This window comes from Lycorma delicatula, chromosome 5 (genome assembly GCF_047948215.1).
Source record: "Lycorma delicatula isolate Av1 chromosome 5, ASM4794821v1, whole genome shotgun sequence".
Lineage (NCBI taxonomy): Eukaryota > Metazoa > Arthropoda > Insecta > Hemiptera > Fulgoridae > Lycorma > Lycorma delicatula.
In genome coordinates, this window is record NC_134459.1 from 164,851,014 (window position 1) to 164,862,955 (window position 11,942).

General features: G+C 30.1%; 1 long non-coding RNA gene across 1 annotated transcript; it reads left to right on the plus strand.

Moving 5' to 3' along the window:
- Positions 1-2,085: 2,085 nt before the first annotated feature.
- Positions 2,086-11,382, plus strand: LOC142324576 (uncharacterized). Its single transcript, XR_012756330.1, has 3 exons — positions 2,086-2,228; positions 4,045-4,256; positions 11,131-11,382. It is a non-coding gene; the product is annotated as an uncharacterized LOC142324576 (long non-coding RNA).
- The last annotated feature ends 560 nt before the right edge of the window (positions 11,383-11,942 follow it).

Sequence of the window (11,942 nt, forward strand, 5' to 3'; positions counted from 1 at the left end):
TCAAAAACAGTATTCGAAAGAATCAATATTTTCAAATATTACTGTATTATGACTCACTCGAATTTACACAGTATTCTTAAATTAATGCATCTTCTTAAGTTAGTTATTTTGTAAATGGTTTTTATATTGTAAACGCTTGTAAACAGCGTTTTAGTTAATCATTAAGATCTTTGATATTTATAGACTGATGAAGGTAACAAAAATAATCATAATTTGATGAAGTTTACAACTGTGATAGGGAACAACTTAACAGATAAATCATGATGATCCCACATTTGATGAAATCTGCAAAAATATATAAATAGGCATTTAAATACCTGCATTACAAAAATAAATAAACCTAATGCATAATGTATCCATCATTTCCCTAAGAAATGGAGCGGTCATGGAGGTTCATATTCCTGGCCACCAAGATCACCTGATCTAAAACCTTTTAGATCTTTTTGCGTCTGGGGATGGGTGAAAAATATTGTACTTATTAAATATTGTAATATATTGTACAAAAAACAAAAATACATTCTCGTGAGGAATTAATTGTTCGCATTATGGATGCTGCTGACATACTTAAGGATAGCCCTGAAGAACTATAAAGAGCTACAAGAGCAGTACAGAAGCAAGCCAAGAAATGTTTTGAAGCTGCTTGGTTTTATTTAATATTTTAATAAACTAGTAGGTAAAATCTACTGTACTGTTTAAATTTTTTTGTTTTGTTCGATTTATCTTGCACAATTTTGTTCAGAATTAAATTCTCTACAAGTTTTATTTAAAGGTTTTAGGTGTTTATTACCCATTTAACAAAGTTATTGTACATCAAACATAAAAACGGGTTTTTTACTGTAATTCATTGATTTTCATCACAGATTACTTAAAAACTACTGTAGATACAGTTTTGGTAGGTATTGTATTCAATTTTTAAGGTAAAAATCCATAGCAATCACTAATTCTGCCCACTAATTAATGCCCAAAAAATTTCAGAATGACCTCTTTCACCGAGATTGCTGAAATCTTGAGTGAAATCTGTCATTAGCCGTTACTCACAAACGAAGCATTTAAGGGTGTATGTTTATTTGAACTTTTTCCATTAATTTCACATGTGGAATATGTTACAAAAATCCTGGTTGAACTTTGTTATACACTCTGTATATAACTTGATTTCAATTTCTTTTTATACAGTTTTGCTAACAGGAATCACAGTCAGGGATTACTTCAGAGGATGATATGTATGAGTGTAAATGAAGTGTAGTCTAGTACAGTTTTAGGTCGACCATTTCTGAGATGTGTGGGTAATTGAAACCCAACCACCAAAGAACATCGTTATCCACGGTACCGATACCGGTACCGACACCGATTCAGATAACGGTACCCTTATCGATACCCTTATCGACACTTATCGATACGTACCGTTATCGTTACCTTATCGGTAACGATACCGGTATCTGTTTAGCGTTGATAACGGTATTTTTTATACCTTTTTTCTAATATTCAAATCTGTATTAAAGTAACTGCCTTTACTAGGATTTGAATGTTGGAAAACTCGCGGCTTCGAAATCAGCTGATTTGTGAAGACGCGCGTTCGCCGCTAGACCAACCCAGGGGGTGTAATATCAATTTCAAAAAAAATAAAAATGATGTATTTAAAGTTCTATTACTTTTTAAGTTAAATATTTCAAAAAATTTAAATTTTATAAACAATAGCGATTCTACTAAAATAATAAACCCCAAATAAATAAATATCTTAGACAAGTTGGCTATAGTTTAAAACGTGAAAACTGCCGGCCAGAATATATGTGTAGGAGCAACCGTTCTTTTTCTTTTAGAGCTAAAGAACAATAATAGTATAAAGAAAAATTGTTTCGATAAATCCAATCATGCTAATCACATTTTATAGAATGAACATAATTACAGATAATTATTATAAAAATAATTACAAATAATTTTATTAAAATATTAGATTTTTCCACAGATTATTATAAAACAAGCAATATCCAAAAATTTTATACATATTGTAATAATAATAAATTAATAAAGCAACATATCAGATGATTTTCTATTTAAATTAATAATTATCACGATGCCTAACTTATTTCCTTCCAACAAGGAAGACTGTTGTTAGGTTATTAATAGTTAATAAATTTTATTTAAGTTTTTAATTTTTTAAAAGTACAAAAAAATTACTCTTGAGGATTGTCAAATGGCCTAAAGCCCTAGGGATAAAATATAAATTGTTGGTAAGGTTGATTTTTTAAAAATATTATAACGAATTATTTAACCTAACTTGCGACTTTATTCTGATCGGAACAAATTACAAAATTTGAAAAAAATTATAATATTTTCAGAGACATGAAATGATATTTATGTAAATACATTAATAATAAAATATTAGTATAAAATAATTAACAGTTAAGAAATCGTTCCTGAAAATCATTTCGAACATATACACTTATATCTGTACATGTTGAAGTGCTTGCAGGTAAATCATATGTTAGTCTTTTTTTTAATTCATCAACAGAACAATATATTATCTTTAAAACTAAATCTTTTAATTGTAAAATAAGCCAATGGTTAACTGATTATACAGTGTCCCTTTTCATAAAGTATGCCTCTGTATTGATCTGAAAGCACTTCTTTTGTCCTAAAAGATTATGTTTTTAAAAAGCCCACAAATTGGAGTTTACACATTATATGAGAAAATATTTAGGCATGAAAGTAATCGATAATGATTACTAGCTCAATGTTTTTATAAAGATGCTTCAGAGTAAAACTACTCCATTTTGGTAAACAAAATATCAGTTTTATCATCCCACAAGAATTTATTAAATAAAAAACCCAGAGGTTATCTTTTGTGGACAACAAAGATACTATCAATATCATTAATGGGATTTTTGGTCACACAATCTGCAATATTATGTCTACCCGAGAAGCACAATGTTTTATCCATATTTTAAGTTACATTGTTACAATCCATCCATTGAAAATGTTTTTAAACTGCAACTGTTAAGTTTCAATCCATTTTTATTTATTATCCTTAGAAATAGATACAGTTGTGTCATCTGTGAAAAGAGTTGGAATGAACGGCTAAAGATTTTAAGGCAGATCATTAATAAACATAAGAAAGCAAAAACGTTTCCCTGAGGCCCTCCTCATTGTACATCTTGAAGCGAGGACCTAAATTTACAGGTGTGTTCTTGTCAAATGATAAAATTTCTACTACTTGTTCAGAATTTGTAATGTACGACTTGAAAAGTTTCTTTTCAGATACCGATACCACAGCTACTAAGTTGTTTTATCGGTATAAATAAATGTTTTACAAATATTTCATAAAATTGAAAATGAAATTTTTTTATCTTAAAGAATTTAAGATATTTTCCAAAAACTGGTTAATGGCTACGGCTTGGTAGACGTGTTTGCTAATGGAAATATAAAAATTAGATTACCTTATCAATATTATAGTGCACTTGCTATTAAGCTGTCTCGTCAGTGCACTGCACAATAATATCTATAAGAATAAACATTGCAATATAAGTATATACTTTCTTTTATTTATCATGCATTTGAGTAAGATATTTTAAGTACGTTATAATACGCATCTTACTCTGATTGAGTAGCATTTGGGTAGATAATGCAGAACATACTTTAAGAATCGATTCAGTGTATGAAAAACAATAAAAGTACATTTATTGCCATCAAAAGTTCCATCTATTATATTATCTGTTCCATTATTGTTTTTTTTTAAATCTTTTTCTCAGTAAGTTTTGCGGTATCTTGATAATATTTGATATACTTATTAAATTTTCTGATAAACTAGTAATTGTGTGACATAAAGCTTCATTTTGTAATAAATTTAACAATAAATTAAGCTCTAAAAAGAGAGAATAACTACAGTGAAATTAAATTAAATTGTAAAATGGAATTATTGTTTGCAATAGGTATTGTATTGTAATTTACATATAAATTTATAGTAAAAATATTTTAAAAGTTACAACCACCACATCCTTGTTTTTTTTCTGTTTTTGTTTTCTTTTTGTTCACAAAAATTATTTGAAGGTAAAATGAAAAATAATAAATTTGTAAAGTGAACAATTTAAAATACTACTAAGAACAAAGTAATGCTACTTAATAACAGAATGATCTCTGAAACAAATGTTAGATTTGAAGGTGTAATAAATCATGAAAGTGTATTTTATATGATATTGCTGAGAATAGATTGGAAGAGACAAATTATGTCGATGGTAGGCTACATCGAAAGCAGCTGGAAGGTGAGTTCATTTTTTTTTAGAAATTATGGTTTGATAACAGAAACTTTTCCACCAACTGTACTTCTCCTGAACAACATTGCAAAATGACAAAAGTTTGATTTAAAATACAATTTTTCGTTACTAGTCAATAAATAAACTGCCATGATTACATTAATTTTCAATGATTATCTCTTCATCTCATATGTACTATTAAATTATATTTTTTAGTTTAACTATTATGAATTTTATTATCACAAAATGACATCATTTATTAAGATATAATTTTAAGTTAAGGCAGAGTAAGTGCAGGTACACAAAGTTTTAGTGGATAACAAAGTAAATTATTTACTACTATAATTTACAGGTAAGTTGCAATTAAAAATCACACCTGAAAGTGAATTAATGATTTAAAGGGTTTTCGTCTCTGTGAGCTTTATTCTCTTAACACTTATTAAAAAAAAATAAAATATAAGTGATCTTTGTATGGTTTGAAAATTATAATATAGCAGATTTTGTAAATTCTGCAAAAGAATATCAGTGGTTATAAATATCATTTCCCAACAGTGAAAGTGGAGATGTCACTCTTACCCCAAAAAACATAAAAAACTTTCCTTAATATGCTTCATTTCTTTTATGAAGTAATTTGAAAGACAACCTGGAACTTTAGATGTTATCCAAATTAATCGCTTCATTACTAATATTGTATTGATTATAAAGACAAATTGTTATTCATACAATGGAATTTAATTACATTCATAAGCCTTTACATAGAGTTAAGCCTTTAAATATTATAATATCTAATCAAGAATCGATGAGTTAATCCCAAGTTTTCCTAATTTTTTTAATGTTTTCTCTCAACTTAAAAAAACCTATGGAACTTTTTTTTTTCTTTTTGCTAGAGCCCTTCTAGTCTTTCCTTACACATGTCTTCCCCTTTGTAAGAGCTGCTGGACATTCTTAAATGTACATTGATGTTACTGCTTGCTACATAAAATTTTTAATGGTTTTTACTTATTGCATTGCACGTTTTATATATTGTAATAAATAAATTGAAAACTCACAGATTACTGTTTCCTCTCCAATCTAATTTGATGAAAATGACAATTCTATTTATGCTAAATTCTGGGATAAAAGTCCTCCATCTGACATTGCTGAAAAAGAAAACTTACCAATTTAGTTATTATTAAATTACAAATAAGTAACAAAGTCTATAAGTTGTATTGGTATAATTTTTTTGTTTAATTATATTTAGTTAACACAAAATTCAATTCACCTTAAAATTATAAAATTTAACTTTATGCTTTTTGTTATGAAGAAATTTGGTGAATTAAATTATAAGAAGTGTAAATTAATTCATCAAGACATCTAAGTTTAGTCTGTTGTGCTTTTAATATAATAATTTGCCTGCGATATAAGTCTCATAAGCAGACAGATATCACTCTGTTAAGGGGCGATTAAGAAAGTAGCTATTGCCTCAGCCTAAGAGATAAATCCAGAATTTTATCCAAGACAAACCTCAAAGATGTAATCGATATTCATGGAATCTATTTGACGAATAAGGGATTCCAATCGACTCAAGGAATCTAGTTCACAATAATTAATATTTTTATGTCTCTGAAGCAGTCATAACTCAACAGATAACCTGACATGAACACATATCTATTTCCAAAAAAACGCTGAGCCAATCTTAATAAAAACTGAACATCAATAGTTAGGCTTTCTGAGGAAAATGGATATTTTAATGGTTTTCCTGATGGCTTTCCCACAAAAATTATTGCATACCAGCATGAAGCTGACTAAACTATAGCTGATATTCAGCCCTGAAATTGGTCCTTTCACTCTGTTCATCACATTGACTGGTTGTATAGTGTCATCGTAAATTTAAAGAAATCAACTTTATATGGTATCACTTGTATCTCGCATGACTTGTATAGCACAGAATTCACAGATCAGGAATTTACAATGTAATGACTTGTTCAACCACTCCTTCAATCTATTTAGTGCTGGTAAAGGAGCAATCTAAAATCTGTAGATTATAATCTAATGATTATACTAATATTATGAGTGACATAGTCATGGTGCCAGAAAATCATGAAGAACAGCTGAATATTGATTTGTAATCAAGAATTACCTTAAACCTGATTGATATTTAAATATTTATTTTAAAAAACGATAGAGGAACCGGAACTGTTATGATAATTTTTTTTTATTTCTAGTTACTTAGGAAGAAATTTTACTTTGAAAAAATAAATCAATAAAATAATTATAATCAGATATATATATGTCATTTGCCGTAAACAAAAGATTGAATGCGACAAGATACGAGATGCATGTCCCACAAAATAGCATTGGCATTCTCAAGAAAAAAGCATTTCATGCCGGGCTTAGTAAGGAAAGTGAGGACTGAAACAATTGCCCATCATCTTCTACACAGAGTAGGCCAAGCCCACTAAAACGCAGAAAATCTTTCAGCTCTACAAGCAACATCTTCACTCCGTTCACCACTGGGACTGGTCGTGTATGAAAATCATTATTCTTAATGAAATAGAAAGAAATTGTACCTCTTACCTCTTTTGTGCTTTATATGCATCAGTACATTGTGATTGCGACAGATTATGTAATTCAATAACTGAAAATAAGACTTCTGCTAGGTCAAAGAAAATTATTCATGAAATGTACCTCACAGTTGGGAACAGTAACATCATGTGTTTCATCGACTACTCTTTTACCTATTACCTATTAAATGAATGAACATGTAATTAGATTACGCATAGCTGATTGGTGTTAGCACATTATATACTTTGCTTCTACTTACTAAAAATGTAATTAATTCTTGTATTCTAATATCATTGTAGATGTAAAATAGTTAATAAAAATTATTTGTTTTAAATAATTAAAACATTTCTCCTGACATTAGGTATTCGTGTGTGATCCTCGTATGTCACAACCGTAACCGGCAGAGGACAACTTCCTCACAACGAGAGTTTCTGCAAGAGGAGCCCCATGGCAACACTTAATCCGTTGGAGTTTATTATCGACGGTAGCCGTCCAGTCACTTTGCCACCTCACTCGCAGTGATTGTTTTATATGATTGATAAAATCAAAGGTACTAACTCGGGTGGTGAAAGGAGACTGAATACATGCTTCCTTGGCAGCAGAATCTGTTCTTTCGTTACCTAGAATTCCAACGTGGCTGGGGATCCAGCAAAAACCTACCTCCCTGTTGCGTTTATTTAACTCAGGGATTTTATCATAAATGTCAATGACAGGATGTTTGGAATAAAGGTTTTCCAATGTCTGGAGAGCACTGTACGAGCCACTGCAAATAAGAATGCTCCTATATTTAGGGCCAACGATATTTAGAGCCCTATCCACAGCGAGTAGTTCTGCGGTGAACACACTCGTAACACCGGGTAGGCCAAACATATAGGACTGTTCATTGATAACAAAAGCACAACCAACGTTACCGCCATACTTCGACCCATCAGTATATATCCCCACGCCTGGGTTCAACTTGGCGAGGAGAAACTGAAACATCTGCCAAAAAACAATAGGTGGCGTGGAACGCTTATATTATGTTGTAAGATCAAATGTAAAATTTACATGGTGTATTCTCCACGGGGGGTTCGAGCACGGACATGATAGAAAGAACGAGGGAGAGTTAACACTCATATGCTGCAGCAGACGTCGTGTACGGACACCCACAGGCGCAGTACAACGTGGACGGTCCTCATACTCCCTCATATTAGGATTCTTAAGAACTGGGTCAAAAGCTGGGTGATTCGGCTGTGCGCTGAGACAGCCAAATCATACAGACATCTGTTGTTGCCTACTACAGAGCTTAAAATTATATTCAGTCAAAACTTCAATTGTCTATACTGTGTGTTGTGTTCACACAGTTATTAGTGTTTTGCTATATTTTCATAAATTCTTTATAATACTGAAGAGATTTTTTTCTCATTTTTATTTGCTACATGGCCTCTAAAAAGTTGATGGATGCTCAAATCATCCAGACAATTATTGTTACATTAGAGGTAAATGTATGCATAAATCTCAAAGAAAAACTTATTTCTGGATTGCGCACTCAGGGATCAAGATAAAATCTGGGTGCCTCGTGTTATTTTTATATGATGCTCAGTAACTGAACGGTTCATGACGAGCCCTGTTATTTATCATGCATTAGCTGCATGGAAGTCCTTCAGAGACATTGTTGGTGTTTTTTAGGCAACAGAAAAGATGAAAACTATGTTTATGGTTAATAAGCTGTTAAAAAACTACAAATATTTAGTACGTAGGATGTCATTAAAGATTCATTTCCTACAGTCTCACCTAGACTTTTTTCCTGAAAATTTGTGCTCTGTCAGTGATGAGCAAGGAGACCGTTTCCGTCAGCATCACTACCAAGGAAGATGGGACGCTAGAATGATTGATGACTGTTGTTGGTTTTATTTAGAGAAACTGATAAAACATCGTATAAGCGAGAAAACATTTGTAAACTTATTTTAAAAACTTAGTTCCAATGATTTAATCGTTTAAAAACTCTATTGAATATATTTCAATTCATCTGTATTTGAATAACAAAAACTTAGCTGATTTGAACAAATTATAAATGAATACATAAAAATAATAACTTTTTTGAAATATTGGTATGACACTGATTATGCATTTATTGGTAAATAAATCGTATGTATTTAAAAATGCAATGTATTACACAAAATTTTATAAGTTTTGAATTCAGCACCCAATATTTGTTAAAATACCATGCCCAATTCTAGATGTGATTTTTATATTTTGCTGCGTTTTAAAAATTCTATTAGACATTTACAGTACTTACTTTTTATTCAATCCAGATTTGAAACTACGGTTGATAGTCACTTTAACTAAAATTTTCTTTTATCTTCCATAACCATTTTCCGCTTTCAATATTATATTTGAGAATCAGTAACCATTTTTTTTGTCACAGCTTCCATGAATTTAAAAGTACTCCCAGTACAGCACCTACAACTCAAAATCACTTGGCAAAAAGATTAGTAATGCACTTAATATGAACTGTTAATTTTTTTTTTTTTTTTTTTTTTGTTTTGCGTAGGAGGAGGAAAAGCTCTACCAGCCACCGTCTGCGCCCGCAACAGACGGTAGTGTCGGGCTCTCACCGACTAAAAACCTCCCCCTTAGGGAGGAGGACCCTATTAGGGATTGGGATCGTGGACGCGACTTAACTAACTAATAATAAAATAATATCTACGTTGTACCTGGAAAAAAATACACAGCATATACAAAATTTAAATCTATTTTCATAAAACTTAATTTACACTGCTTATCTAAGTAATTTTAATGTAAAATTTACGTTGAACCTGAAACAGAAACATACACAAAAATAGACATAAAAATTTCCTACAGGAAAGTTCCTATCAGGGGACCCTACTGGGACTAGGCATTGGGATCGCGGACGCGACTTAACTAATAATAAAATAATATCTACATTGTACCTGAAAAAACATACACAGCATATACAAAATTTATATCTATTTTCATAAAACTTAATTTACACTGCTTATCTAAGTAATTTTAATGTAAAATTTACGTTGAACCTGAAACAGAAACATACACAAAAATAGACATAAAATTTCCTACAGGAAAGTTCCTATCAGGGGACCCTACTGGGACTAGGCATTGGGATCGCGGACGCGACTTAACTAATAATAAAATAATATCTACATTGTACCTGAAAAAACATACACAGCATATACAAAATTTATATCTATTTTCATAAAACTTAATTTACACTGCTTATATAAGTAATTTTAATGTAAAATTTATGTTGAACCTGAAATAGAAACATGCACAAAAATAGACATAAAAAATTCCCTAAAGGAAAGTTCCTATCAGGGGACCCTACTGGGACTAGGCACCTACCGCGATTTTATAAGAATATTATACTATCAACTTAAAAACTACACAACTTATTTTTAACATGAAAATTTATAATATTAAACAATAATAACAAAAGTAAGTACCTTTAGTAGAAAATTATCCTACAATAAAAGGGAGTACCACAATGTAAGGAGGGCCACTTACATGGCAGCTCTCCCTTAGAATATTAAATGAACCGTTGAGTTACCTGAAACAAAAGAAAATAAGACAAATTCAATTAGCGGTTGTGAAATTAAATAGTTTTGTTTTAGTTATTTAATTCATTTCATGTATGATAGCACTTAACTTTTTTTAACAAAAATATTTATTAGGAATGATTAGGTGGTCCATTTTTACTTCTTAAATATTTAACCTGAGGTACAAGTATTTATATAGACATTTTTTACAGAAATAGAATCACTAGCTAGGTAGGTACACAAGAAAAGCTATACCTTCTTCCAGACTAGATAGATACAAAGAACACTGAATTTTTTACGGACCCCGCATCGGGTAGATATCCATTGAGAAATCATTGAAAAACACCCTTTTAATAGATCAAGGTAGAAGAAAATAAAGGAAAAAAGTTGAAGTTAGAAGGTGAGAAAGGAAGATTGCTAAACAAGACAACTCGCTCAAAAAAATTCTAAGCCCCTTTTAAGGCAGCAAGGATTCCTCTCGTACAAGATCAGAGTGCTTTACCAAGAATAAATGCAAAAACATTATTCTGAATTAAGGTTCACTGATGTAGATGGTAACAAATCTATATCGCATCCAGGAATGTGTGTTATATGAACCTACTTGGCCGAGCTAAAATTTTCAGCTAAGAATAATGTTGAATGGTAACAAAACTCGATACAGGATATCGGTATACCACCTGATCCTTTTACTAATTTTTATATTATTTTTTTAAAATCATATTTAATATTTTTATAGAATGAAATGAATCATTTATTTTCTTATTATTTTTTACAATTTTATATAGGTTTCCACTTGCTTTGATTGCTCTGGTATTTAAAATTCATGAAATATTTATGTGCCATCTACTTTATAAGTATATTCAAAAAATTTTGACAAAGAGGTGCAAGCATGGTTTCATTAAATTTTCAAGCCCCCGTCAGGCAAGAGATTCATTGTCAAAGCAATTAAAACAATAAAGGACTAAACAGAATTTCCATTATCAAAAACAAAAAAACTTGTGAAATCACTTCTAAATTTTTACACAGTATATTTTCTATTAAAATAATACGTTAAATGAAGATATTGCTTTGTTTCATCTATCAAAACCCATTCTCTATCTGTAAACATATATAAAATTCATTTTTATTATAATTAAGGAGGTATCTAAGTGAAAAGATGATTGTCACGACAATAATTTGATTCTTATTTCATTTATTTTACACATGAAATCAAACAAAATCAGTTGCTTTTCATGGCTATTCTTTACATTATAAAAGAATAATTGTCTTCTACAAAAAGAATAATTGAGTTAAATTATAAGTACATGTTGCATTTCAATTTTATTAACAATGATGAAAAAAAATCAAATGATGTACAGTTGTTAACTGATAAATACTCAAAATATTCTTGAAATATTGTAAGCCAAGAAATGTACATAATAAGTTATTAAGTTTAATTGCTGTAACAAAATTCATAAAAATTTGTATATACATATATATATATATATATATAAAATTTAACATTATATGAAATTTAAATCACCTAAACACAGTAATTAGATTATTTATACTTATGTTCCAATAACCGGTTTGTGCAGTATCTTACACCTTCACTTGC